We start from the raw sequence: 25,960 nt of genomic DNA on the forward strand, positions 1-25,960 counted from the left end.
AACAATATACAACCTTGATGTACTCCTTTCCCAATTTGGAACCAATCTGTTGTTTCATGCCCAGTTCTAACTGTTGCTTCTTGAACTACATACAGATTTGTCAGGAGGCAGGTCTGGTATTCCCATCTCTTAAAGAATTTTCCACAGTTTGTTGTGATCCATACAGTCAAAGGCTTTGGCATAGTCAAGAAAGCATAAGTAGATGTTTTTCTGGGATTCTCTTGCTCTTTTGATGATCCCACAGATGTTGGCAATTTGATCTCTGGTTCCTCTGCCTTTTCTAAATCCAGCTTGAACATCTGGAAGTTCATAGTTCACATACTGTTAAAGCTTGGCTTGGAGAATTTTGAGCATTACTCTGCTAGCATGTGAGATCAATGCAATTCTGCAATAGTTTGAACATTCTTTGTCATTGCCTTTCTTTGGGATTGGAATGAAAGCTGAATTTTCCCAGTCTTGAGGCCACTGCTGAGTTTTCCAAACTTGCTGGCATATTGAGTGCAGCACTTTCACAGCATCATCTTTCAGTATTTGAAGTAGCTCAACTGGAATTCCATCACCTCCACTAGCTTTGTTCGTAGTGATGCTTCCTAAGGCCCACTTGACTTCACATTCCAGGTTGTCTGGCTCTAGGTGAGCGATCACACCATCATGATTATCTGGGTCGTGAAGATCTTTTTTGTAGAGTTCTTCTGTGTATTCTTGCCACCTCTTCTTAATATCTTCTGCTTCTGTTAGGTCCATACCATTTCTGTCCTTTATTGTGCCCATCTTTGCACAATAGAAATTTTCACAAAGTGAAATTTTCCCTCTGTATCTCTAATTTTCTTGAAGAGATCTCTAGTCTTTCCTATTCTATTGTTTTCCTCTATTTCTTTGTATTCATCACTGAGAAAGGCTTTCTTATCTCTTCTTGCTGTTCTTTGGAACTCTGCATTCAAATGGGTATATCTTTCCTTTTCTCCTTTGCCTTTCTCTTCTCTTCTTTTCTCAGCTATTTGTAATGCCTCCTCAGACAAGTGTTTTGCCTTTTTGCATTTCTTTTTCTTGGGGATGGTCTTGATAACTGCCTCCTGTACAGTGTCATGAACCTCTGTCCATAGTTCTTCAGGCACTCTGTCTATCATGTGTAATCCCTTGAATCTATTTGTCACTTCCACTGTATAATCATAAGGGATTTCATTCAGATCATACTTGAATGGTTGAAATAAATAAAATGTGATCATTGAGAATGTAGGAATACTCTCTCCATCTGTTGTGGCAGATAAGAAAGTCTCTCTGAGAAGGTGATTATGTGCTCAGAGTACTATGAAATAAATAATAAATGCAGTGATTGATTATGTAAGCCTTTGTTGATCTTTGTATTAGCTTTTTATTTTCAGAGAAAATGGAGAGTATTAGGAATTTGTTGAGGTGAATAGGGGATTTAACTTACATTTTACTAGGATTTCTCAGGACTTTGTGAGGAGTACAGACACAGGAGTGAGAGGTGAGGGACAAGATTGATAATAAGAAAATACCTAAGAGGCCACTGAAATTATCCAAATGAGAAAAGATGGTGACTTAGGACCTGATGCTGTGGCACATATATCTGTGTTGCACCTCATGTATTCTTCTTCAAAATGAAACTTGACATCCAATTGAGAAGAATGTGTTTAACATTCTTCTGTTAGCTCCTTGAGCCTGCATTTGCTTTCCAAATGAAGTCCTAATCTTCTCTGATGTCCCCTACTTAATTACTGAACAAGATGATGGTAGCCAACTTCAAGATTTTTATTGGTGTTTCCTAGCCACAATCTGAGTAAGGTGGCTATACAAGGACATAACCATTTCTACCAAACACATGCTCCTCTAGCAAACAATATTTGCCCTAGAACTCTTCACTGTTCTGAGAGAAACTTTTCCAGCTCTGCATCATGGTTCAATGGCTGTGTCTGCTGAATCTTTCTTCTTCCTTTTCATTTCACAGTTGTTACTCCCTCTGGTGGTTAATTTTGTGTGCCCAGGGGTTCTCAGACATTTGGCAAAATATCATTTCTGGGTCTGTATGTGAGAATATTAATCTTTCTTTCATCTCTGAATGAGATTAACATTTGAATTGATGGACTAAGTGAAGGAGATTGCCCTGTCTAATGTTGGATGGCCTCGTCTAATCTGTTGAAGGCCTGGATAGAATAAATGGAGTAAGAAGGAACTCTTCCTGACTCTCCTAACTGAGCTGGGATATTAGTGTTTTCTAACTTTTCTACTTAACCTAAGAAATCAGCTTATTTCTGTTTACACGTGTGATAAATGGCAAAACTGAATTTCAGTTCAAGTCTATTTGACTCCAAACTGTATGCCACTGGCCACTACACTCTTTCAGTTTGGGCTTATGTGTTTGGATGATGGTGGCCTGTCTTTAACAAATACATTTATTCTTTCAATAAATATTGATTATTTGTAGTATTATTAGGTATATTCCTGACATTGTGCTGAGTGGGAAGTTCAGTTCAGTTCAGTTGCTCACTTGTGTCCGACTCGTTGCGACCCCATGAACTGCAGCACACCAGGCCTCCCTGTCCATCACCAGCTGCCAAAGTCTACCCAAACCCATATCCATTGAGTTGGTGATGCCATCCAACCATCTCATCCTCTGTCGTCCCCTTCTCCTCCTGCCCTCAATCCTTCCTATCATCAGGGTCTCTTCCAATGAGTCAACTCTTCGTGTGAGGTGGCCAACGTATAGGAGTTTCAGCTTCAACATCAGTCCTTCCAATGAACACCCAGGACTGATCTCCTTTAGGATGGACTGGTTGGATTTCCTTGCAGTCCAAGGGACTCTCAAGAGTCTTCTCCAACACCACAGTTCAAAAGCATCAATTCTTCGGTGCTCAGCTGTCTTTCTAGTCCAGCTCTTACATCCATACATGACTACTGGAAAAACCATTGCCTTGACTAGATGGACCTTTGTCGGCAAAGTAGTGTATCTGCTTTTCAATATGCTGTCTAGGTTGGTCATAACCTTCCTTCCAAGGAGTAAGCCTCTTTTAATTTCATGGCTGCAATCACCATCAATAGTGATTTCAAGCCCCTAAAAATAAAGTCTGACACTGTTTTCACTGTTTGCCCATCTATTTGCCATCAAGTGATGGGACCACATGCCATGATCTTAGTTTTCTGAATGTTGAGCTTTAAGCCAACTTTTTCACTCTCCTCTTTCATTTTCATCAAAAGGATCTTTAGTTCCTCTTTGCTTTCTGCCATAAGGGTGGTGTCATCTGCATATCTGAGGTTATTGATATTTCTCCTGGCAATCTTGATTCCAGCTTGTGCTTCCTCCAGCCCAGCATTTCTCATGATGTACTCTGCCTATAAGTTAAATAAGCAGGGTGACAATATACAGCCTTGACGTACTCCTTTTCCTATTTGGAACCAGTCTCTTGTTCCATGTCCAGTTCTAACTGTTGCTTCCTGACCTGCATACAGGTTTCTCAGGAGGCAGGTCAGGTGGTCTGGTATTCCCATCTCTTTAAGAATTTTCCACAGTTTATTGTGATCCACACAGTCAAAGGCTTTGACATAGTCAATAAAACAGAAATAGATGTTTTTCTGGAACTCTCTTGCTTTCTCGATGATCCAGCAGATGTTGGCAATTTGATCTCTGGTTCGTCTGCCTTTTCTAAAACCAACTTGAACATCTGGAAGTTCACGGTTCACATATTACTGAAGCCTGGCTTGGAGAATTTTAAGCGTTACTTTACTAGGGTGTGAGCAATTGTGCAGTAGTTTGAGCATTCTTTGGCATTGCTTTTCTTTGGGATTGGAATGAAAACTGACCTTTTCCAGTCCTGTGGCCACTGCTGAGTTTTCCAAATTTGCTGGCATATTGAGTGCAGCACTTTCACAGCATCATCTTTCAGGATTTGAAATAGTTCAACTGGAATTCCATCACCTCCACTAGCTCTGTTCATAGTGATGCTTCCTAAGGCCCACTTGACTTCACATTCCAGAATGTCTGGCTCTAGGTGAGTGATCATAGCATCGTGATTAACTGGGTCATGAAGATCTTTTTTGTACAGTTCTTCTGTGTATTCTTGGCACCTCTTCTTAGTATCTTCTGCTTCTGTCAGGTCCATACTATTTCTGTCCTTTATTGAGCCCATCTTTGCATGAAATGTTCCCTTAGTATCTTTACTTTTCTTGAAGAGATCTCTAGTCTTTCCCATTGTATTGTTTTCCTCTATTTCTTTGCTTTGATCGCTGAGGAAGGCTTTCTTATCTCTCCTTGCTATTCTTTGGAACTCTGCATTCAAATGGTTATATCTTTCTTTTTCTCCTTTGCTTTTCGCTTCTCTTCTATTCATAGCTATTTGCCTTCTTGAATTACTTTTAATAATGTTCTCTAACCTAAGAGTATACTTTTTAAACTTGTTTTTATTAAATTTACTCCTAATTATGTTTTCTAATTCTGTGGTAACTGGAATCACTTCCTTGATTTCATTTTTGGATCATTTAATGCTAATGTATAAAAATACAATTGAGTTTTATATATTGATCTTGTACTTTACAAATTTGTTAAACTCACTTATTAGTTCTACTAGGGTTTCTTTTGGAGATTCTTAGGATTTTCCCTAAATGAAATCATGTCTTCTGCAAATATTGGTAATTTTACCTATTCTTTTCAATCAAGATTTGCTTTTTTAATCTTGTTGCATAACTACCCTCTCTAGAACCTTTAGCACAATGCTCTAGTACAGTGTTTAAAAAATGTGGACGTGTTTATCATTGCCTTATTGTTTATCTTAGGGAGAAAGCATGCAATCTTTAATTATTAAGTATGATAATAGCTGTGCATTCCTCACAGAAGACCTTTATAAGATTGAGGAAGTTCTGCTCGATTTCTTGTTTGGCTTTAAAAAAAAAAATATTGAAGGAGGATTGGGTTTTCTCAAATGCTCTTTCTATGTCTGTTCAAATAAGTCATGGTTTTTGTCTTTTATTCTATTGATATGGTGACTTATTTTAATATATTTTATGATTTTTTACCAACTTTACATTTATAGGATATATTCTACTTGGTCATAATATGATCTCTTATATATGCTGGTAGGTTTGCTTTGGTAGCATATTTTTTGAGGATTTTTGTGTAAAAACCTTTAGTTTTCCTTTCTTGTCATTTTTTTATCTGCTTTTGTTAGTAGGAAAATATTGGCCTTGTAGAATTTGGGAAATATTTATTTCTCTTTTTCTATTTTCTGTAACTGTTTGAAAAGAATTGTTATTGATTCTAATTAATCATTTAAAAGTCTGGTAGAATTTATCAGTGAATCTGAATGTGTACTTTTTCTTGTAGGAAGTTTTTTTAAATTACAAATTCAATCTCTATAGTTTTTATAAGTTTATGTTGATTCTCCACTTCTTCTTGAATTAGTTTCAATAGTTTGATTCTTTCTAGGAATTTGTCCATTTCATCTAAGTATTATAATTTATTGGCAATAGTTGCTCATATCATTTTCTTATATACTTTCTTGTTTCTTTACTGTCAGTAGTAACACCCACTCTCTCATTCCTTACTTTAGTAATTTGAGTTTTCTGCCTTTTTTCTCTTTGTCCTTCTAGCTAAAGAGTTATGAATTTTGTTGGTCTTTTCAGAGAATTGATTTTTTTGTTCTCTTGATTTTCAATTTGTTGTTTTATGGCCTAGCATAATTGTCTAACCTGGAGAATGTTCCGTGTGTACTTGTCAAGAACATCTATTCTGTCTTTTTAAGTGGAGTGTTCTATAGATGTCTATTGAGTCTATGTTCTTTATAGTGTTGTTCAAGTCTTCTAAATCCTTGTTGATCTTCTGTTTTATTGTTCTGAATATCCTGAAAGTAGAGTGTTAAAGTTTCCAAAGATTATTGTTGAATTCTCCATCAGTTCAGTTCAGTCGATTAGTTGTGTATGACTCTTTCTGACCCCATGGACTGCAGCATGCCAGGCTTCCCTGTCTTTCTCCACAACTCTCTTCAATCCTGCAACTTTCTCCTTCTTTCATTTAATGCTCTGCTTTGGGGTGCATATATATTTACAAATTTAATATCTTATAGACATACTCTTTCATCGTTTTAAGTGTTTTTCTTCATGCATAGTGAACATTTTTGTTTTAAAGTCTATTTTTTTCTAATATTATTGTAGCCACTCCAGCTTTTATACTTAATAGGGAAAAACTGAATGCTTTCTCCCTAATTTCTGCAAAGAGGAAAAGAGGCTATTCTCACCACTTCTATTGAATATTGTATTGTAAGTCCTAAACAGTGCAATTACGTATGAAAAAGAAATAAAATTTACAGTAATTGAAAAGAGGAATAAAAAGATTCCTTATTTTCAGAAAACATAATTGTCTAGAAAAAATTGCCAGGAATCTACAAAAACAAAACCCCCAGAAATATCAAGTGAGTTTAACAAAAGCTCAGAATATAGGTCAGCACACAATAGTGAAATTTTTAAAAATTGTACTAGATCCAACATTTAAGCAAAATTGAAGAAACAATACAATTTATGATAACTCAAAAAGGAAAACAGTTAGATGTGAATTTAACAACAACAACAACAAAATAAACAGAATCTGGATCTGCAGGTTGAAAACTGTAGGACACTGATTCAAGGAAGCTAAGATATAAAGAAATGGAGATGATCTAGTGCTCATAGATTTGTAGAGTCCTATTAATAAGGTAACAATTATCCCAAGTTAATCTATAGATTTAAGGTAACGTCAATCAAATTCACAACAGGATTATTGGTAGTTATAGAAAAGCTGATTCCATAATTTATAGGGAAAGTCAAAGCAATTAGAATCATCAAACCAATTTTGAAAAAGAAAAATATATTTGGAGGAATCACACTACTTGAGATTAAGATTTACTTTAAAACTACAGTTATTAGGGAGACTTCCCAGGTGGCTCAGTGGTAAAGAATCTGCCCGCCAGTGCAGAAGATGCAGGAAACTTGGGTTCGATTCCTTGGTCGGAAAGATCCCCTGGAGGAGGAAATGGCAACCCACTCCAGTATTCTTGCCTGGAAAATCCCATGGACAAAGGAGCCTGGCAGGCTACAGCCCATGGGGTTGAAAAGAGTTGGATGAGAGACTAAGCACACATGCAGAGTTATCAGGACAGTATGATATGGTGAAGGAGGAACAGATCAGTGAAAAAGAATAGAGCATTCGGAAATAGACCAATACAAATACAATGAATTGATTTTAAAGCAAAGATATAGATTCAATGGAAAAATAATTGTCCTTTTAACAAATGATATGCATACTAAAATCACTAAGAGATTCTACTACATATCTGTTAGAATGGCTAACATAAAAGTAGTATAAACAATACCAAGTGCTGGCAAAGATGTAGAGCAATTATACCTCTCACACATTGCTGGTGGGAACACAAAATATTATAGTCACTTTGGAAAAAATTTTGGCAGTTTCTTATAAACATCTATACATCATAACCATTTATAAGCAATCCTATTCCTAGGCATTTCTTTTGAGAAATTAAAATTTATGTTCACCCTAAAGGCTGATATGAATATTACAGCTGCTTAATTCATCATCTTCAAAAGTGGGAACTACCCAAATATTTTTCAGTTGGTGAATAGGTAAACAATTTGCAATACATCCATATGATGAAATGCCCTTCATAAATAAAGACTAATGAATGGTTGATATATGCATGAACTTGGATGAATCTCAAAGATGTTATCTGAAGTAAAAAAAAAAAAAGCCTGTCTCAAAAGGTTACATATTCTATACTTCCATTTAGATGATATTTTAGAAAAGAATAAACTAGATTGAAAGAGAACATTAGGGGTGGGGAAGGCTGTGTGACTTAGGGTATCATAGGAACTTTTGGGGGATGTGCTATTATTCTGTATCCTGACTGTGCTTTGGTTACATGATCTATGCTGTACATACCATAAAAAGTAATTTACTGTATGTAATTAAAAAAAAACCTTTTTATTTTGTTTTGGAGTATAGCTGAATAACAAACAATGGTGTGATGGTTTCAGCAGAACAATGAAGGGACTCAGCCTACTGTATGTAATTTTTTCAAATGACAATTGTCTACGTACCAAGGTGAAATTAATGCCCATGGAATATAGTTAAGTGAACAAATCATGGTGCAAAATAATTTGTATCACACGTGTTGTTTGGTAAAAATGTAAATATATATGTGTGTGTGTGTGTGTGTGTTTATTTGCATATGTATAACATATTTTGGAAGCATAATTAAGAAATTCACTAGGTAGCTAGTTCAGTTCAGTCGCTCAGTCGTGTCCGACTCTTTGCGACCCCATGAATTGCAGCACGCCAGGCCTCTCTGTCCATCACCAACTCCCGGAGTCCACCCAAACCCATGTCCATCGAGTCAGTTATACCATCCAACCATCACATCCTCTGTCGTCCCCTTCTTCTTCCGCCCCCAATCCTACCCAGCATCAGGGTCTTTTCCAATGAGTCAACCCTTCGCATGAGGTGGCCAAACTATTGGAGTTTCAGCTTCAACATCAGACCTTCCAATGAACACCCAGGATTGATCTCTTTCAGGATGGATTGATTGGATCTCCTTGCAGTCCAAGGGACTCTCAAGAGTCTTCTCCAACACCACAGTTCAAAAGCATCAATTCTTCGTCACTCACCTTTCTTCACTGTCCAACTCTCACATCCATACATGAACACTGGAAAAACCATAGCTTTGACCAGAAAGACCTTTGTTGGCAAAGTAATGTCTCTGCTTTTAAATATGCTATCTAGGTTGGTCATAACCTTCCTTCCAAGGAGTAAGTGACTTATAATTTCATGGCTGCAATCACCATCAGCAGTGATTTTGGAGCCCCAAAAAATAAAGTCTGACACTGTTTCCAGTTTCCCCATCTATTTCCCATGAAGTGATGGGACCAGATGCCATGATCTTAGTTTTCTGAATGTCGAGCTTTAAGGCAACTTTTTCACTCTCCTCTTTCACCTTCATCAAGAGGCTCTTTAGTTCTTCTTCACTTTCTGCCATAAGGGGGGTGTCATCTGCATATCTGAGGTTATTGATATTTCTCCCAGCAATCTTGATTCCAGCTTGTGTTTCTTCCAGCCCAACATTTCTCATGATGTACTCTGCATATAAGTTAAATAAGCAGGGTGACAATATACAGCCTTGACGTACTCCTTTTCCTGTTTGGAACCAGTCTGTTGTTCCATGTCCAGTTCTAACTGTTGATTCCTGACCTGCATACAGGTTTCTCAAGAGACAGGTCAGATGGTCTGGTATTCCCATCTCTTTCTGAGTTTTCCACAGTTTATTGTGATCTGCACAGTCAAAGGCTTTAGCATAGTCAATAAAGCAGAAATAGATGTTTTTCTGGAACTCTCTTGCTTTCTCGATGATCCAGCGGATATTGGCAATTTGATCTCTGGTTCCTTTGCCCTTTCTAAAACCAGCTTGAACATCTGGAAGTTCACGGTTCACGTATTGCTGAAGCCTGGCTTGGAGAATTTTAAGCATTACTTTACTAGCATGTGAGATGAGTGCAATTGTGCGGTAGTTTGAGCATTCTTTGGCATTGCCTTTCTTTGGGATTGGAATGAAGACTGACCTCTTCCAGTCCTGTGGCCACTGCTTAGTTTTCCAAATTTGCTGGCATATCGAGTGCAGCACTTTCACAGCATCACCTTTGAGGATTGGAAATAGCTCAACTGGAATTCCATCACCTCCACTAGCTTTGTTCGTAGTGATGCTTTCTAAGGCCCACTTGATTTCACATTCCAGGATGTCTGGCTCTAGGTGAGTGATCACACCATCGTGATTATCTGGGTCATGAAGATCTTTTTTGTACAGTTCTTCTGTGTATTCTTGCCACCTCTTCTTAATATCTTCTGCTTCTGTTAGGCCCATACCATTTCCGTCCTTTATCGAGCCTATCTTTGCATGAAATGTTCCTTTGGTATCTCTAATTTTCTTGAAGAGATCTCTAGTCTTTCCCAATCTGTTGTTTTCCTCTATTTCTTTGCACTGATCGCGGAGGAAGGCTTTCTTATCTCTCCTTGCTATTCTTTGGAATTCTGCATTCAGATGGGAATATCTTTCCTTTTCTCCTTTGTTTTTTGTTTCTCTTCTCTTCCCAGCTATCTGTAAGGCCTCCTCAGACAGCCATTTTGCTTTTTTTACATTTCTTTTCCATGGGGAATTTCTTGATCCCTGTCTCCTGTACAATGTCACGAACCTCTGTCCATAGTTCATCAGGCACTCTGTCTATCCGGTCTAGTTCCTTAAATCTATTTGTCACTTCCACTGTATACTCATAAGGGATTTAATCTAGGTCATACCTGAATGGTCTAGTGGTTTTCCCTACTTTCTTCAATTTAAGTCTGAATTTGGCAATAAGCAGTTCATGATCCAAGCCACAGTCTGCTCCCGGTCTTGTTTTTGCTGACTGTATAGAGCTTCTCCATCTTTGGCTGCAAAGAATATAATCAATCTGATTTCGGTGTTGACCATCTGGCCAGGTATAAGATGGAGAGTTGAACTTCCCTGGTGGTTCAGTGGTAAGGAAACAGCCTACTGACACAGGGGACATGGGTTAGATTCCTGGTCTGGGAAGATGCCACATGCCACAGGGCAACAAGGCCCAACTGCCACAACCATGAGTCTACATGACTAGGACCCACAAGCCACAACTACTGAGTCCATGTGCTGCATCTACTGAAGCCCATGCTCCACAACATGAGGAGCCACCACAGTGAGAAGCCCACTGTGTACAATTAGAGAAAGCCCATGCACAACAATGAAGGCCTAGTGAAGTCAAATTTAAATAAATAAACAGAGAGTTTTTATCATATATCATTTTGTCTCTTTTATGGTAATCGAAAATTATTCTTTATATATTTATTAAAATATATGATATATAGAAAATAATACATCTAATATATTTCCCATTCCAAACAATAGAATGGAGAAGACTAGAGATCTCAAGAAACTTAGAGATAGCAAGGGAACATTTCATGCAAAGATAGGCACAATAAAGGACAGAAACAGTATGGACCTAACAGAAGCAGAAGATATTAAGAAAAGGTGGCAAGAATACACAGAAGAACTATGCAAAAAAGATCTTAATGACCCATATAACCACAATGGTGTGATCACACCTACAGCTAGACATCTTGGAGTGCAAAGTCAAGTGGGCCTTCGGAAGCATCACTACGAGCAAAGCTAGTGGAGATGATGGAATTGTGGATAAGCTATTTCAAATCCTCAAAGATGATGCTGTTAAAGTGTTGCACTCAATATGCCAGCAAATTTGGAAAATTCAGCAGTGGCCATGGGATTGGAAAATGTCAGTTTTCATTCCAATCCCTAAGAAAGGTAATGCCAAAAATGTTTCAAACTACTTCACAATTGCACTCATTTCACACACTAACAAAGTAATGCTCAAAATTCTCCAAGCTAGGCTTCAACAGTACATGGACCAAGAACTTCCAGATGTTCAAGCTGGATTTAGAAAAGGCAGAGGAACCAGAGATCAAATTGCCAACATCCACTGGATCATCGAAAAAACAAGAGAATTCCAGAAAAACATCTACTTCTGCTTCATTGACTAGGCTAAAGCCTTTGGCTGTGTGGATCACAACAAACTCTGGAAAATTCTTTAGGAGATGGGAATATCAGACCACCTGAGCTGGCTCCTGAGAAACCTGTATGCAAGTCAAGAAGCAACAGTTAGAACCAGACGTGGAATAACAGACTGGTTCCAAACTGGGGAAGGAGTACCTCAAGGCTGTATATTGTCACCCTGCTTATTTAACTTTTATGCAGAGTACATCACACGAAATGCCAGGCTGGATGAAGCACAAGCTGGAGTCAAGATTGCCAGGAGAAATATCAATAACCTCAGATACACAGATGACACCACTCTTATGTCAGGGAGTGAAGAGGAGCTAAAAAGCCTCTTGATGAAGGTGGAAGAGGAGAGTGAAAAAGTTGGATTAAAACTCAACACTCAAAAAGCTAAGATCATGGCATCTGGTCCCATCACTTCATGGTAAATAGATGGGGAAACAATGGAAACAGTGAGAGACTTTATTTTTGGGGGCTCCAAAATCACTGTAGATGGTGACTGCAGCCATGAAATTAAAAGACACTTGCTCTGTGGAAGAAGAGCTATGATAAATCTAGACAGAGTATTAAAAAGCAGAAACATTACTTTGCCCACAAAGGTCTGGATAGTCAAAGCTATGGTTTTTCCAGTAGTCATGTATGGATGTGAGAGTCAGACCATAAAGGAGACTGAGCGCCAAAGAATTGATGTTTTTGAGCTGTGGTGTTGGTAAAGACTCTTTTGAGAGTCCCTTGGACCGCAAGGAGATCAAACCAGTCCATCAATCCTAAATATTAATTGGAAGGACTGATGCTGAATCTCCAAAATTTTGGCCACCTGATGCAAAGAGTTGACTCATTAGAAAGGACCCTGATGCTGGGAAAGATTGAAGGCAGGAGGAGAAGGGGACAACAGAGGACAAGATGGTTGGGTGGCATCACCCACTCAATGGACATGAGTTTGAGCAAGCTCCAGGAGACGGTGAAGGACAGGGAAGCCTGGCAGGCTGCAGTCCATGGGGTCGCAAAGACTGAGCAACTGAACTAAATATTCCATTTTATTCCTCTACAAATTTAAATGTATGCATTTGTCCTTATTGTACTTTTTATGCTCATTGTGTTTCTGTTATTTTAGTGGTAACTTCGGAGTATTTCTTAATTATTTAACAATGTCTGAACTTCAAAAATATATTAACTTCTCTACCAAACAATTTTATTCTGATCTCTCTCTCTTCCTCAGTTGTATGATATTTTTGTTTAGAATCTTTGAATCACCATTTTTTTCAACCCACCGCTCAGTATGATTATGTTTTTAATACACACTATGTTTTTTTAAATTGACATACATTTTTATCATTTTATTTACTCTTAATTCCTTTTAGCTTTTTAGACTGTCCTTCTGGTATCATTTTCCATATTCTGAAGTGCGGTAGTTTTCTATCTTCTCTGTCCATCAGAAACACTTTAAGGAGCTTTTAAAATATACATGAATGCCTGACCTCACTCCTAAGTTTTAGATTAATATTAGCTGGGATGGGGATCAGGGATTTGCATTTAAAAAAGAAGAAAGATGGAAGCTCTCCTAATTATTTTAATGGGCATCCTGAGTTGAGAACTACTGCTTTATAAAGTCCATACTTATGTTGTTTATTGCTTGTCGTCCTCACTAAAATGTAAATTACAACAGTGAAAGGACTTTTTTTGACTCTTTTATTTATGCTTTTATCTCTACTGCCTGTAACAGTGGCAATCACACGAAAGTTGACCATCAAATGTTTGTTGAGTGAATGAAAGTACTAAGAATAGTATACATGGCAGAAGCAGAGAAGGGGAGCAGTTGTCTGGTTTTGTTTAAGGAGTGAAACAAAGCATCAGCAAGGTTTTGAGGTGACCTTTGAAAGATGCATATGAGTTAGCAGAGTGCAAAAGCACAGAGATCTGAGATCTTGGTGCACTTTCCAAATTATAAGCAGCTGCATGAGACTTGGATTTAGGGAGAAGCTGTGTGATGAGAGATGGAGAGAGAGAGAGACCGAGTTAGACTGTCAAGACTTTTGTATATCATGGCTGGCATTTGGGGGAGAAGGATGGAAGGTCTGAGCTAAGTGATCCTGATAAATGAGAAGTGGATGAAGTCTATAAATGTTCAATGAGTTCTCCTATAATGGCAACCTTCTCCCCCTTCACCACGTAATGTAATCCTGATAGTACATTTCTATCTCACTTTATTGTTGTTGAGTGTCTGTCTCTTTTGTGACCCCCATGAACTGTAGTCTTCCAGGCTCTTCTGTCCATGGGATTTCCCAGGAAAAAATACTGGAGAAGGTTGCCATTTCCTCCTCCAGGGGATCTTCCCAACCCAGGAATCAAACCCTCATCTCTTGCATTGGCAGGCAGGGTTCTTTACCACTGAGCCACCAGGGAAGCCCCACTATTCCACTTACTTGGTTTATTTCTACACAGTACTTGTCACCTTTTTGCATGTATTTTCTAAAATATTTTATTATTCGTGACACAAGAATGAAAGTTCTGTTAGAGCAGAAATTTTGCCCTTTTTAGTCACAGTTCTATCCTCAGGGCCTGGTGCATATTAATTAAATATTTTTTTGCATGAAATAATCAAAATTTGGATTGTGGAGGGCACCAAGGAAAATGCTCAGGTTTCACTGCCTCTGGATTTATAATAATCCATTGTTTTTTTTCCAGCTCAATTCCAAACACAATTAATTCTTAATATCATAAACCCCCTCGTTTTCTGTATTTGGTCACTGATCACCACAATAGCCTCTAACCCAATCTCTCTGCTTCGAGGTTGCACTTGTTGCTGTTCAGTCGCTCAGTCAAGTCCTACTCTTTGCAACCCATGTACTGCAGCATGCCAGGCTTCTCTGTCCTTCACTCTCTCCCAGAGTTTACTCAAACTCAGGTCCATTGAGTCAGTGATGCCATCCAACCATCTCATCCTCTGTCGTCCCCATCTCCTCATGCCTTCAATTTTTCCCAGCATCAGGGTCTTTTCCAGTGAGTTGGCTCTTTGCATCATGTGGCTGAATTATTGGAGCTTTAGCCTCAGCATCAGTCCTTGCAATGAATATTTAGGGTTGTCCTTTAGGATTGACTGGTTTGATCTCTTTGCTGTCCAAGGGACTCTCAAGAGTCTTCAGCACCAAAGCTTGAAAGCATCAATTCTTCAGTGCTCAGCCTTCTTTATGGTTCAACTCTCCCATCAATATATGACTACTGGAAAAACCAGACATGTTTTTGTCAGCAAAGTGATGTCTTTGCTTTTAATATGCTGTCTAGGTAAGTTATAGCTTTTCTTCCAAGGAGCAACTGTCTTAATTTCATGGTTGCATGTCACCAACTGCAGTGATTCTGGAGCCGAAGAAAATAAAGTCTGTCAGTGTTCCCATTTTTTCCCCCATCTATTTGCCATGAAGTTATGAGACCAGATGCCATGATCTTAGCTTTTTGAATGTAAAGTTTTAAGCCAGCTTTTTCACTCTCCTCTTTTACCTTCATCAAGAGGCTTTTTAGTTCCTCTTCACTTTCTGCCATTAGGGTGGTGTCATCTGCCTATCTGAGGTTATTGATATTTCTCCAGGCAATGTTGATCCAGCCTTGCATTTCCCATGATGTACTCTGCATATAAATTAAATAAACAGGGTGACAATATACAACCTTGACATACTCCTTTCCCTATTTTCAACAAGGTTGCACTGGTACAACCCATTTTCTATATTTTGATTTGAAACATTACTACATTTTTTATTGCTTAAAATTGTCTTTGATTTTCTGTTTTCCTCATAATTAAGCTCAAACTCCATAACACAGCATGCAAGGTTCTTCCTTATCTGGTATCTTACATTCAGCCTTCATCTCTCATCACTGCTTCTTTCACACTATACTTCAAATCCACTATCTTTCTTCCTTTCCATTCATCCAATAATTTATTCAACATTAAACAAGTCTTCATTGAGCACCCTCTAGGATATAAGGAGTATTTTAGATTTTAATTGTTCACCAGTCGAAGTAGCCATAGTTTCAACACTGTCTTCTCTTCATCTGTTATTAGTGTCACATTATAGTGCTACTAGTTGTTTATGTGTTGATTTCCCTCACTGGTTGGAGGGTCTTGAAATCCAAGATCATATCTTATTCTTCTTCATATGGACAATATCATGAACAGAATCTTACACTGAGTAGTTGTTCAAAATCTGTTGGTTGAATGACAAAACATGAGTCAAATGCTGAAATGAACTATACAAATATTAGGAAACGTAAAGACCTTGTGCTAGCCCTTGTCATAGCCCTGACCACATTTTGGTCATTTATTCATTTCACAAGCATCTATAATCACATATTTTATGCTAGACTCTTATGTATTTAAATGTTGCCCTAGTCCCTAGGATGTGGGCTTCTAGTGCCATATCTCTGGGTGTAGCATAGTATTTGGTACACTTGAGAACTGACTGAAAATAACCACAAAAGAGAAGAACTGGGGTACAGATTTTGGCCCTAGAGGAGTTTTCTGGAGGTAACAGCAATAGGTAACTCAATATTGAACTTTTAACCAAAGTAGGGCTTATTCTTATTATTGAAACTTTTTGTCAATTATCATTGTCTTCATTTGGGTGGGGGGTATACAAGTACACAAGAACGCTTTTTAAATGAGTTCACTTTCATTTGCACATTTGAGTATGGCATGTTACTCTCTGGACAGCATTCGAAGACAGAAATGATTCAGATTTAAGACTTTTTAAAGATCTTGAAATTTTGATACCAGTAATTAAAATGAACTTATTTTTTAATTCCAGAAAGCAGTTAATCAGTATGGTAAATATGTAACTGTAGACATCCAAGAGTTAAGGAAGTAACAGTACTTTAAAGTCTGAATCAGCAAGGCGAGGTGACAAATAGGATACATAGAGTTTGGCAAAGATGCTACAGTTCCTTGGATGACTAGGGCTAGTAGGATTTGTAAAAAGTTACTGATTCCTTCTTCCAGACATTCTACGTCACTATCCAGCTGCGCATCTGGTGAGAGAGCCATTGAGATACAGTATTTCAAAAGCTTGCTAGAGAGGCACAGGAAGTTGTCTCGAGTGAAGGCGGAGGTGGGGGCGGGGAGTGAAGGGGCGGGGGTGAGGGTGTGGCGGCCTGGGAAAAAGCTTCCGCCAAACAAAAGAAATTAGCACTTCCTGCCACGCCTTCATCTTGTCGCGGCGTTCTTCACCAAGGTGAGTGTAAAGAAAGGGACTGATAATTTTCACAAGTGAGTCCCCAAACACTTCAGGAACGCTTTCCTTTTTGCTTCACCACGAAGTGGAAAGAATTCATCTCCAGGGTACACTGAAGGATGTTTCTGACTCTTGTAGTTCTGATCTTTATCTCCTCTCTCTCACTCCTCGGGAGATGGCCGGCCGTCATCCCCTCCTCCTCCTGACTCTGATGGTCCTTTTATCTCTGATTATTCTTCACCTCTTTATTTCGAATCCTCTTCCCGGTCTTTCTGAACTTGGATCATTCCCTGTACCATCGATTTCTTTCCTACCTCTTACTCCCACCTTCCACCCCGCCCTCCTCTTAGCTTCAGAACTTTTGCTACCCTCTTCCCCCACTCTGGCTTCCCTGGTGGCTCAGATGGTAAAGCGTCTACCTGGATGCGGGAGACCTGGGTTTGATCCCTGATCCCCTGGAGAAGGAAATGGCAACCCACTCCAGTACTCTTGCCTGGAAAATCCCACGGACGGAGGAGCCTGGTAGGCTACAGTCCACAGGGTCGCAAAGAGTCGGACACGACTGAGAGACTTCTCTTTCTTTCTTTCTTTCCCCCAGTCTGAGCCTACATTCTTCCCTTTTTTTTTTTTCCTTTCGACCCCAGTATTTTACTCCCCCAGAAGACTTCTGACTGTCTTTGGTCCTACTTCTGCAGAGGACAGTGAATTATTTATTAATACTTTATAAAATCAGGTGTCACTTCAATTTCAAGGGCGAGGGTATTTTTGTTGTTTTTAAAAATAAGCAAAGGAGCAGAAATTTTTTAGAGCTCTCAGAGACGTAGGAACTTGTTCAGATTATGTACTTGTATTTAATTATTACCCTAGACGAAATCATATATCAGATATCGCACTGGTTTCAGCCCATGACATAAAAAAATTTTGGTATACAACTGAATCTCCAAATTTTGAGTGACAAACATAGTGAGATTTGCTTATAACTTGGTGTCAGCTTTAGAGGGTGGAAGCTTTCCCATCTCCTTTAGCATTTCTCACAGGGCAGAAATGGTTGACAGATATGACATCCAATCACAAATTCATTAATTCATATGAGTTGGGTTTATTATGTAAATCTTTTCCTGGTGTTCAGTAGCAACATTGAAGAGCAAGTTGACAGATTTTTCAGACAAAGATTTTTTTTTGGAGCTATGCATGTATAATCTATTTGGTGCAATATGAATTTTGTCTTTTTTCTTCATTTGTTGCAACGTGAAATTATGTTTTTGCACCATTTATCATGTGTAATCTGTCTTGCAAGAATATTCATTATCACAATTTATTATTTCAATTCCAAGAGAGAGAAAATTGAATTTATAATGAGGGTGAGGGGTATTTCAGGTTATAAAGAGGAATTTAGCAGTCTCCTTGAACAAGCAACTTATTCCCTCTTCTATAATGTGTTAGACTTGCCAAAATAAGGGATGATTAAGTATAGTTGAGAGACAGTGAGTGAATATATAAAAAATATATAATAGATTGTGATAGAGAGGGTTGTACTATGTTAGATAGGAAAGGCAGGAAGGCCTCCCTGGTATTGTGACATTTGAGCAGAAATCTAAAGGAAAAGAGGGCACAAACTATACAGATATGAGTGGGAAGCCGGGATATATTTATGACAGTGGCTTTGCATTTGTTGGTCACTTTGCTTCCAACATTTCCTCTTCTCCCCTCTGCCTGTGGTCACTATCCTGCATAGCATTAATGTACCACTTGGCCTCCTTGAAGGATCTAATCTGTCCATGTAAGTTCCCCATATTCTCTTTCTCGTGGCTAGCTTCTTGCTACCATTTAGGTGAATTGTCAGTTACCAGCCCCTCTGGGAAGACACATCTGCCTCTATCTTCACCTCTTCCTCAATCTGTTTATTTGTGGTGCATTGTATGCTATCCTACAGCATATTTGCTTTCCTCTCTCACTGCTTGTTTCACTGCATGTTCATAATGTTGCCCATGTTTGGTGTGGTAAATTGAAATGAATTTAGTGCTTGTCTTTTATATACAACCTTTTTAATGTAGTTGGCTCCCTAATTAATTTTCAGAACCACTGTTTAAAGTCAGTATCATCATTGTCATTTTCCTGATGACAAAACCCAGACTCAGGTGGGTAGTAACTTGCTAAATGGTAGTGGAGTTAATGGAGTTCAAGTCTGTCAGATACTCAGTCCTGGCCTGATCGTCTCTTTCTCTCTCTCTGTCTCTGTTTATTAATGAGAAGTAGAAAATACATGGAATATTTTATTAGACATAATCTGGATATAAAAATTTCATTTTATAAGCTTTCTTTCACAAGTCTGATTATATCAGGTACTTGATTTACTTCCTAGTTATAAATGTTAAGAGCTGAAAAGTGTAATGACTTTTTACTTGATTTTTTTCCCCATTTTCAAACTTTCCATTCTTTTTTTCCTTTTTGATTTTTATTGGGGTATGAATACATAAGGGTACAGCTGAAAGCGTTGTCACCACTGTGTAACCTACCACATGATCCAGCAATTCCACTCATGGTATATATCCAGAAAAAGTGAAAACACCAATTTGAAAAGATGTGTGCACTCCAATGTTCTTAGCAGCACTATTTACAATGGCCAAGATATGGAAACAACCCAAGTGTCCATCAGCAGATGAATGGATAAAGATATGGTGTGTATGTACAATGGAATATTGTTGTTTAGTCGCTAAGTCGTGTCCGACTCTTGCTACCCCCTGTACTGTAGCTCACCAGGCTCCTCAGTCTATGGGATTTCCCAGCAAGAATACTGGAGTAGGTTGCCATTTCCTTCTCAACGGGATCTTCCAGACCCAGGGATCCAACTCGCATCTCCTACATTGGCAGGCAGACTCTTTACCACTGAGCCAGCAAGGAAGCCTTGCAATTACTCAGCCATAAAAAAGAATGAAATTCTGCCATTTGTAACAGTGTTGTATGGACGTAGAGAATATTAAGCTTAGTGAAACAGAGAAATACAAATACTTTATGGTATCACTTATATTTGGAATCTAAAAAATAATACAAATAAATATATATAGCAAAACAGAAACAGACTTGGTGATATAGAAAACAAACTAGTGGTTACCAGCAGGGAGAGGGGCAAATAACAGGTATGGGATTAAGAGATACAAACTACTATGTATAAAACAGATAAGCAATAAGGATATATTGTATAGCACAGGGATTTATAGCCATTATCTTGTAATAATTTTTAATGGAGTATAATCTGTAAAAACACTGAGTCACCATGCTATACACCTAAAACTAATATAATATTGTAAATCAACTGTAAATTCATGTTAGGCTTCCCTGGTGGCTCATTGTTAAAGAATCTGCCTGCCAGTGCAGGAAACGCAGGTTCGATGCTTAGTCCTGGAAGATCCCCTGGAGAAGGAAATGGCACCTCACTTCAGTATTCTTGCCTGGAAAATCCCATGGATAGAGGAGATTGCACAAGAGTGGGACACGACTTAACGACTAAACAACAACATACTTCATTAAAAAAAAAATTATCAGTATCTGAAATCCCTTGAATATATTTCCCTACCAGTCACAATCTAAACCCCAAATTAACCACATCTTGGCTTCTATCACTGTGTAATAATTTTCCCATTTTGGGACTTTATAAAAATATAGTATAGTATGTTTTTGTGTGTGTTTGACTTTGGCTTAAGATTTTGTTTTTGATACTGAGCCAAGTTATCGAGTGTAGTAGTAATTCCTTCATTCTTATAGCTCTGTATTCCATTGTGTGAATATGCCACAACTGATAGGCATTTTGGTTGTTTACATCTTTGGTCTGCAAATAGTACTATAAACATTCTAGAACATGTCTTTTGGTGATATATACACAGATTTCTGTTGAACATATACCTAAGAGTAGAATTGATGAATTCCTAGGTTATGGATAAGATTAGCTTTAGTAAGTATTGCCAACCAGTTTTCCAAAGCAGTTGTACTGAAAAAACTCCTAATAGAAAATTTTAAGAGTTCCAGTGATCTAGAATATTGCCAACACTTACTGTGTTGTCTTTTTAAGGAAAAAATATGTAACCATTCTAGTGGTTATTAATGGTATCTTGTGGTTTTAGTTTGCATATCTCTGCTGATAAATGTGCATCTTTTCCTGTTTGTTGGCCTGGATATCTTTTTTGCAAGGGGCCTGTTCAAGTCTTTTGACCACTTTTTCTCCTGGACTATCCTTTTCTTATTGTTCTGTAGAAGATCTTTCTTTAGTAAGGATGTGAATACTTTGTTAGATCTGTTTATTGCAAATTTCAATTGCTTGCACTTTCAGACTCTTAGTGGTGTCTTTCGATGAACTGAATACAACCACATTTTGGAGATACTGCAGGTTTGCTTCTACCATTGCAATAAAGTGAGTATCACAATAAAACAAGTCATACAAATTTTTTGGTTTCCAAGTGCATTTAAAAGTTAATTTTGCACTATGCTGTAGTCAAGTAAGTGTGCAACGCATGTGTGCTCAGTTGTTAAGTCTTGTCCAACTCTTTGAGACCCCATGGACTGTAACCTGCCAGATTTCAGGCAAGACTACTGGAGTGGGTTGCCGTTTCCTCCTCCAGGGGATCTTCCCAACCCAAACCTGTGTCTCCTGCATTGGCCACCTGGGAAACTCCAAGTGTGCAATAGCACTGTCTAAAAAACAAAGTATATACCTTAATTAAAAAATACTTTATTACTAAAAAGTGTTAACCATCATCACACAGGGTTGCCACAGACCTTTAATTTGTAAAAAATGCAGTATTTGTGAAGCACAAAAAAAACAAGATATGCTTGTATCTCAATTTTAATAATGCTGAGTTCATAATTTTTCCTCTATATGGGTAGTGCTTGTTTGTCTTGTTTAAGAAAGCTTTGCCTTTCTCAAAGTCATGGAGATATTTTTCTATGTGATGTTATTGTTTAATCTCATTTATATTTCCAGTTTATTTGATACTGATTTTATTGTATGTTGCCAGTATGAGATATGGATAAAGGCCCATTGTTTTGTTGTTGTTGTTTTGAAACAGACATCCAGCAATTCAATACCATTTATTGAAAAGGCCATCCTTTCCCTCTAGTGTCATCATCTCTTTCATAAATCAGATGATTAGGTTATATATGTGGGTTTGTTTCTGGATTCTTTTCATTTTGGTTTTTCTATTCTTGTATGAGTACCACTGTCATAATTAATGTAACTTTGTAATGTATCTTATATATGGTCAGTAAGTCCTACAATTTTGCTCTTTTTCTTTAATAATGCTTTGGTTATTCTTGGCCTTTAGGATTCCCATATACATTTTTAAAAATTAATTAATATATTTATTTTAATTGGAGGCTAATTACAATATTGTGGTGGCTTTTGCCATACATTGATGTGAATCAGCCACAGGTGTACATGTGTCCCTCATCCCAAACCCCCTCCCACCTCCCTCCCCATCCCAGCCCTCTGGGTTGTCCCAGTGCACTGGCTTTGAGTGCCCTGTTTCATGCATTGAACTTGGACTGGTGATCTATTTAACGTATGGTAATATGCATGTTTTAGTGCTATTCTCTCAACTCATCCCACCCTCGCCTTCTACCACTGACTCCAAAAGTCTGTTCTTTATATCTGTGTCTCTTTTGCTGTCTCACATACAGCAATCTTTTCCATATATATGCATTAATATACTATATTGGTGTTTTTCTTTCTGACTTACCTCACTCTGTATAATAGGTTCCAGTTTCATTCACCTCATTAGAACTGATTCAAATGCATTCTTTTTAATACCTGAGTAATATTCCATTGTCTATATGTACCACAGCTTTCATATCCATTCGTCTGCCGATGGACATCTAGGTTGCTTACATGTCCTAGCTATTGTAAACACTGCTGCGATGAACATTGGGGTACATGTGTCTCTTTCAATTCTGGTTTCCTCGGTATGTATGCCCAGCAGTGGGATTGCTAGGTCATATGGCAATTCTGTTTCCAGTTTTTAAAGGAATCTCCACACTGTTCTCCATAGTGGCTGTACTAGTTTGCATTCCCACCAACAGTGTAAGAGTGTTCCCTTCTCTCCACACCCTCTCCAGCATTTATTGTTTGTAGACTTTTGGATAGCAGCCATTCTGACTGGCGTGAGATGGTACCTCATTCAGGTTTTGATTTGCATTTCTCTGATAATGAGTGATGTTGAGCATCTTTTCATGTGTTTGTTAGCCATCTGTATGTCTTCTTTGGAGAAATGTGTGTTTAGTTCTTTGGCCCATTTTTTGATTGGGTAATTTACTTTTCTGGAATTGAGCTGCAGGAGTTGCTTGTATATTTTTGAGATTAATTCTTTGTCCGTTGCTTCATTTGCTATTATTTTCTCCCATTCTGAAGGCTGTCTTTTCATCTTGCTTATAGTTTCCTTCATTGTGCAAATCCTTTTAATTTTAATTAGGTCCCATTTGTTTATTTATGCTTTTATTTCCATTACTCTGGGAGGTGGGTCATAGAGGATCCTGCTGTGATTTGTGTCAGAGAGTGTTTTGCCTGTTTTCCTCTAGGAGTTTTATAGTTTCTGGTCTTACATTTAGATCTTTTTTTTTAAAAGAGATTTAAATCTATGAACATGTCATCTTTTATTTTATTTTACTTTTTAAATAAATTTGTTCATTTTAATTGGAGGCTAATAACTTTACAGTATTGTAGTGGTTTTGCCATACATCGACATGAATCAGCCACGGGTGTACATGTGTTCCCTATCCTGAGAACCCCCACACCTCCCTCCCCATCCCATCCCTCTGTGTCATCCCAGTGCACCAGCCTTGAGCAACCTGTCTCATGCATTGACCAGGATCTGTGATCTGTTTAACACATGATAATATACATGTTTCAATGCCATTCTCCCAAATCATCCCTCCCTTGCCCTCTCCCACAACGGTATTTTTCACAGAACCAGAACAAATAATTTCATAATTTGTATGGAAATACAAAATACCTTGAATACCCAAAGCAATCTTGAGAAAGAAGAATGGAAGTGGAGGAATCAACCTGCCTGACGTCAGGCTATAATACAAAACTACAGTCATCATCTCACACGCTAGTGAAGTAATGCTCAAAATTCTCCAAGCCAGGCTTCAGCAATACGTGAACGTGAACTTCTAGATGTTCAAGCTGGTTTTAGAAAAGGCAGAGAACCAGAGATCAAATTGCCAACATCCGCTGGATCATTGAAAAAGCAAGAGAGTTCCAGAAAAACATCTATTTCTGCTTTATTAACTATGCCAAAGCCTTTGACTGTGTGGATCACAATAAACTGTGGAAAATTCTGAAAGAGATGAGAATACCAGACCACCTGACCTGCCTCTTGAGAAACCTGTATGCAGGTCAGGAAGAAACAGTTAGAACTGGACATGGAACAACAGACTGGTTCCAAATAGGAAAAAGAGTACGTCAAGGCTGTATATCGTCACCCTGCTTATTCAACTTATATGCAGGGTACATCATGAGAAACGCTGGGTTGGAAGAAACACAAGCTGGAATCAAGATTGCCGGGAGAAATATCAATAACCTCAGATATGCAGATGACACCACCCTTATGGCAGAAAGTGAAAGGAAAGGAAAGGGAAGTCGCTCAGTCGTGTCCGACTCTTTGTGACCCCGTGGACTGTAGCCTACCAGGCTCCTCTGTCCATGGGATTCTCTAGGCAAGAATACTGGAGTGGTTTGCCATTTCCTTCTCCAGGGGATCTTCCCTGACCCAGGGATCAAACCGAGGTCTCCCGCATTGGAGGCAGACGCTTTAACCTCCGAGCCACCAGGGAAGTCCAGAAAGTGAAGAGGAACTAAAAAGCCTTTTGATGAAAGTGAAAGAGGAGAGTGAAAAAGTTGGCTTAAAGCTCAACATTCAGAAAACTAAGATCATGGCATCTGGCCCCATCACTTCATGGGAAATAGATGGGGAAGCAGTGGAAGCAGTGTCAGACTGTATTTTTTGGGGCTCCAAAATCACTGCAGATGGTGATTGCAGCCATGAAATTAAAAGACGCGTACTCCTTGGAAGGAAAGTTATGGCCAACCTAGATAGCATATTAAAAAGCAGAGACATTACTTTGCCAACAAAGGTCCATCTAGTCAAGGCTATGGTTTTTCCAGTAGTCGTGTATGGATGTAAGAGTTGGACTAGAAAGACAGCTGAGCACCGAAGAATTGATGCTTTTGAACTGTGGTGTTGGAGAAGACTCTTGAGAGTCCCTTGGACTGCAAGGAAATCCAACCAGTCCATCCTAAAGGAGATCAGTCCTGGGTGTTCATTGGAAGGACTGATGTTGAAGCTGAAACTCCAATACTTTGGGCACCTCATGCAAAAAGTTGACTCATTGGAAAAGACCCTGATGCTGGGAAGGATTGGGGGCAGGAGGAGAAGGGGACGACAGAGGATGAGATGGCTGGAAGGCATCACCAACTCGATGGACATGAGTTTGGGTAAACTCTGGAAGTTGGTGATGGACAGGGAGGCCTGGCGTGCTGCAATTCATGGGGTCGCAAAGAGTCAGACACGACTGAGCGACTGAACTGAACAGTCATCAAGATGGTATGGTGCTGGCACAAAGACAGAAATATAGATCAATGGAACAAAATAGAAAACCCAGAGATAAATCCACGCACCTGTGGACACCTTATCTTTGACAAAGGAGGCCAGAATATACAATGGAGAAAAGACAATCTCTTTAACAAGTGGTGCTGGGATAACTGGTCAACCACTTGTAAAAGAATGAACCTAGAACACTTTCTAACACCATACACAGAAATAAATTCAAAATGGATTAAAGATCTAAATGTAAGATCAGAAACTATAAAACTCCTAGAGGAAAACATAGGCAAAACACTCTCTGACATAAATTACAGCAGGATCCTCTATGATCCACCTCCCAGAGTAATGGAAAAAAGCAAAAATAAACATGGGACCTAATTAAATTTAAAAGCGTTTGCACAACGAAGGAAACTATAAGCAAGATAAAAAGACAGCCTTCAGAATGGGAGAAAATAATAGCAAACGAAGCAACAGACAAAGAATTAATCTCAGAAATATACAAGCAACTCCTGCAGCT

At 38.5% G+C, this 25,960-nt stretch overlaps 1 protein-coding gene across 3 annotated transcripts in view; it reads left to right on the top strand.

Moving 5' to 3' along the window:
- The first annotated feature begins 16,823 nt into the window (after positions 1–16,823).
- MAGED1 (MAGE family member D1) overlaps positions 16,824–25,960 on the top strand; it is a 101,079-nt gene continuing 91,942 nt past the window's right edge. For 2 of the 3 annotated variants that reach the window (XM_081565409.1, XM_081565405.1), the window contains exon 1: positions 16,824–16,849. The gene's annotated coding sequence lies outside the window, so the exon portion shown is untranslated. Of the gene's footprint in view, positions 16,850–21,173; positions 21,255–25,960 lie in introns of all 3 variants that reach the window. The other variant, XM_081565407.1, reaches the window with a different exon arrangement.

Source organism: Giraffa tippelskirchi, chromosome X, assembly GCF_054371585.1.
Source record: "Giraffa tippelskirchi isolate mGirTip1 chromosome X, T2T-mGirTip1v1.2.pri, whole genome shotgun sequence".
NCBI lineage: Eukaryota > Metazoa > Chordata > Mammalia > Artiodactyla > Giraffidae > Giraffa > Giraffa tippelskirchi.